Raw genomic sequence first — 5068 nt, forward strand, 5'->3', positions numbered from 1 at the left:
ACAAGTTGGTGAAAAATGTAATCCCAGTGTTGAAACGTTTCTGCATCTGTAACGGTATAAAAGAGAACTTCAACATCCAAAAAGCAACATTACAGCCTCTTCACTTGTCTGTAAAGAAGCCAACTGAAGGTAAGAGCAACTGATAGTCTCTGTAATGAATTTATTTAATGATCCAGTCTATAGACTTTCACCGATGTGTTTTTTAGTAAAGTAATTTTTAACTTTGTTGTCCTAAAGGTCAGATCACTGTAACCATGCTGAAGGTAGCACTTGTTCTCGGATGCCTCCTGAGCCTCATTGTGGCCGAACCTGTAAGCATAAAATTATGTTTAATTTAATAAAAACTAGCATTTGATATAAAAAAAAGTTTAATACAGGTATTGTCAAACCTTATGCAGATGGAGCACCAGCGTTTTGCCCGCTCTGACTCATCTGATTCTGATTCTGACTCAGATGAGGTGAGAGTCCTCTTTGCCCAAACTTTAAATTCCAGCTGATCATCTTTTAGTATAATATCACTGTGAAAGTCCTCTGCTGTGTGTGATGATCATTTTTCCATTATTCCCTCTAAGACCACCACAACCACAACCACAGCAGCAGGCGCTACAACTGCTGCACCTGACCTGAACGCACTCATCGCTCAACTACTTCAATTACTTAACCAGTAATCATCAAGTGAGTGACAAACAATTTAAAGCTGTTTTTTCACATTACTGCTCTGTGTATGATAATTAATGTTGACCTTTTGTGATAACTGATATTTGACACTGAAGTGGTTGAGTTTTATTGTGTATCTTTGACTATTTGATCTCATTTCAGAATCAAGACCTGCTGTTAACCAGATTACTTCTGTTCACTCATTAATTGGAGAACTATGATTGAGAAGTACCTGTACACTCAAAAATAAAAAACCCTTTTTATGCAAACTCTTCACTTGGTGTTACTTGTCTTAAGAGATATTATCTTTTAGTATTTTCTGCACTCTATCTGAAAAATATAAATACCCAAAAGTAAAAACTCAGGACAAAAAAAGTTTACCCTTAATGAAAACCAAGAATATAGGTGACACATACATTTTAAAACATCATCATGCCTCAGAAATAGGCATCAGAATAAAAAGTATGGTACAAAACATCACCTTATTGACCATTGTTAAGGCTTTTACAATGGAAGTTTATATCTTAATTTTTCCCCTGATCCTTTCATTAAATTTATGGGAAATAGAGGAGGTAGTCTGTTTACAGATCAGCAAGAACAATAATGAACACACAAGTAGTCACCATCATGCATGTAATTCTGAGCTGCTGATAAACAGAGCTACGGTGTTAAGCAGTGGCGGCTGCTGCTCTCTGAAACAGGGGAGGCTCAATGATGTGAATGAAATCCAAACAGCATGTACTGCATTAACAAATGTTGAAACCAAGGGCGTAGGTTTGATTTCAGCGTCGGTGGACACTATTGGACTTAAATTTTATTGGTCTAATGTCATTGGTCCTATACAAAAATATGTATGCTCCTTTTTTTATGCTTCACGTGAGATTAAGGGCACATTTTGTTTAAAGGGAAAAGCAGCATTTCTTATACAAATTCTATAAGCACTAAACACACTATATGCTGTTTGTTTTCATCATTGCTGGGGATTTTAACCAGGCTAACTTAAAGACTGTTCTCCCTCATTTTTACCAACATGTGGACTTTGCAACTCAGGGTGAAAACATTTTAGACCTGGTTTACTCTAACATAAAAAATGCATTCAGAGCAGCCCCCCACCCCCCCACCTCGGGTCATCAGATCATCTCTCAGTCATGCTAATCCCTGTATATAAGCCCCAGTTTATCAGGGCTAAACCAACAGTTAAAGAGGTCAGAGTGTGGTCTGAGGGTGCCATGGAGACACTCCAAGACTGTTTTAAATGCTCTCACTGGAACATCTTCAAGGCTGCAGCAACACATGACAACTTATTAAATATTGACGAGTATGCCATGAGTGCCAGCCTACATTAACAAATGCATTGAGGATGTCAGCATAAAAAAAGAACATCACCACCCACGCCAACCAACGACCGTGTATGAATGGAGAGGTTCGGAAATCGCTAAAAGCATGGAACTCAGTTTTCAAGTCTGGTGATAAAGAGGCACTGAGAACAGCACGTGCCAACTTAAACCGTGCCATCAGATCAGCGAGTCAGAATCACAGCCAGAAGATCCAGGATCTTTTCCACGACGCCAGCAACACCAGGAGGATGTGGAAAGGCATTTGGATGATTTTTTACAAAATTTAGAGGAGACATTTAGCCTCCCTAGTATTGAATGTGAATTGGCAACTGATGTGAAGTATGTTCTGTCAATCAACTATCTTAATTTGCACAATTTTAGAAGGAAAACTATAAAAGCAATAGGGGAGAGAGCAGAACTTCACCAAGCAGCAAATTTTGTTCCATATTGACACTTACACATATAGCTCAAACTCGCACATGATCTGGATCATTACCAAATCTTAATGTATTGTTCCTAGGCATCAACTGCACCATCGGTAAAAATTTCATTAAAATCTGTTCATAAATTTCAAGTTATCCTGTACACAGACAGACAAACAAACAGAAACACAAACTTGATTGAAAATATAACCTCCTTGATGGTGGTAGTAAATAAAGGAGTCAGGGCCCTGGCTGATGTTCATATAGCGGGGCAGTTTTTCTGTTGATTGCCGCCTACCCTCCGGCTAATTAGCATTATTTCCTCTTTATTCCATTTCAACTAGGAAGAACTTTGCCTCAGCTGCACTTGTTTAGCCTACGTCAAATCACAACCAGTCCCTGGTTGGTTGCCATGATGTGATTTTACTGAAAGGTTCAGATTTTTTCAACTTCAGTGGTCACCGCTCTGCTGTCTCCAGTGCTGCTTTCATTCTGTCTGGTAGCACTAGGTGAGACAAGAGCAGTGAACGGTGTAACCCAAAGTAGCTCTAAAGCTCAATTTAAAAAAAGGAAATGAATCAGGTTTTATACCAATAACACAAGTGCATTTGTTTATAAGCATATTAATTATGTACCATTGTTTTCATAAAAACCTCACAGAGAAAGCTGTCCATTCAGGAAATATATTATTCAATCACAAAACTTAGATATCTCTTAACTCATATGCTGTCCACTTGTGTTGCACCAGCAATAAGCTGTAACCTGTGAAATGAGGTAATCTTTGAAAAGGTTTGTTCTCAATGTAACCCAGGATAATGGGATCTGAGAGCTACTTATTAGAAATATTTGTCCATAACAGGTAATCTCTCAAATCCTCAAGCACACCTAGAATAAAGTGAGAGAAATATGAATTTGCTGTTTTGCAACACTTCTGTGGCCTGTCTTTAAGAGAACTTCAGCATACATGACACTATAGGATCTTCTTTGTCTCTAAGAAATCCACTAAAGGTTTGAGAACATGTCTTATTTAGTTGCTTTTAATAGTTTCTAGAGGGCCTTTATTCACTGCTCCTTTCTATTAACTTGCCCTAATGTGTTTCTCTGAAATAATTTTGAATATCATTCTCCACCTGGTCAGATAACTATAATCATGCTGAAAGTAGCACTTGTTGTTGGATACCGCCCTAGCCCTAGCCCGAAATGCATACAGGATAGGAAAAGGGACAAAACACTAATATATATGGTGGAAGAATAAATGGAGAAAAAACAGAAAAACAATAAAAAAAACTCTAAGTTTACACAGAAATAAATGAATATAAAAAGAACAAAATTATAAAGCTGAAGATTAGGACATGAAATAGTAAGTTATTTATTATAAAGATGAAAAAGTAAGCTAATCAAAATATTTCTATGGATTCATTTCTTGCTGTATAATTTAAGAAATGCATACTTTTTCTCTTAATGTACAATTTGGCCATTTGATTGCATGCCTATGTATTTATTTAACATTAATTTCTTTGTGCATTTGTTTTAAATTATGTCATAAAAAACAAGGTCAAATCGATTTTTAAAATTGCTACAATGTTTCATAAATTAATTAACTCATCAGTTGGAGAAATTAGGTTCTACACTGTCTGTTCATTTGAATGAATACATAATTTCTCTTTACTTGGTTTTATAATTCAGAAAAACTTCAAACCTACATTTAGTTTTATTAAATTTTGCACCCCCTTTGCTATAAATGGATGCTAAATGTAAGAGCATCAGTAAGAAAAAGAAAAAAAAAATATTTCTACTGTAAAAAAAAAAAGGACACCGGGTAAAAGATTGCATCAAAGAAAAGTCTCAAAAATTTGTGTATTATCGTTTTAATTTGCTGAGTCGTAAAAATGCAACAACTAATGAGTCCAAGCAAGAGTAGAAATAGCAGAAATCTGCTTTTTGTGTTTTGTATATATATATATATATATATATATATATATATATATATATATATATATATATATATATATATATATATATACAAGATCAAATGTACATATATGTGTGTCATTTACTTTTAACATCTTGATCCAATTTCTGGCCATCATCCATTGAATTCTTACAAAGACTAATATCTTATAATAACTGCCACACCTTCAACACCTAAAAATGTCAAACATCTGTGCAGTGAACCTTTAAATGAGTAGGATGAAGACATGTTCACAATTCATTTTTAGCAAGTCCAAGTCAAGTCTCAAGTCTTGAGAACGCCTGTCACAATTATCAATTAATCGCACAATAAATTCGAATCACTTGATTAATTAAAATAAGTGCAATAATTTGCGTGCTTACGTGTTTCTCCTTGTGTTTTCATCTCCGTCACTGAGACGGTATAGCTTAAAGGTTACTATTATATCTATAGAATGATCATTATCTTGAACTGGTAAATGAAAAATACAATTTAAATTTTGCATCTTTATTTTTTTCTTTCAAAAACAACAATTTTCTTACAGTATTTACCTGACATTTGTGGTCACAACTTTTTCTAGTTTTAGGAGTAAATGTCTGCTCTTTTATTTTTAAGTGAAAATGAGGGCTACGGGGAAAAAAAAACAATCACAATCCTGCTTTTTATTAATACATATGAAGTTAGCAACTACAACAGATAAA

At 35.0% G+C, this 5068-nt stretch overlaps 1 long non-coding RNA gene across 1 annotated transcript in view; it reads left to right on the plus strand.

Annotated features, from left to right (window-relative positions):
- Positions 1 to 49: 49 nt before the first annotated feature.
- Positions 50 to 5068, plus strand: part of LOC107099499 — a 12845-nt gene continuing 7826 nt past the window's right edge. The window contains exons 1-2 of the long non-coding RNA XR_001481959.1: positions 50 to 129; positions 238 to 311. This is a non-coding gene — a long non-coding RNA (uncharacterized LOC107099499). The remainder of the gene's footprint in view (positions 130 to 237; positions 312 to 5068) is intronic.

This window comes from Cyprinodon variegatus, unplaced genomic scaffold (genome assembly GCF_000732505.1).
Source record: "Cyprinodon variegatus isolate N-32 unplaced genomic scaffold, C_variegatus-1.0 Scaffold878, whole genome shotgun sequence".
Taxonomy (NCBI): domain Eukaryota; kingdom Metazoa; phylum Chordata; class Actinopteri; order Cyprinodontiformes; family Cyprinodontidae; genus Cyprinodon; species Cyprinodon variegatus.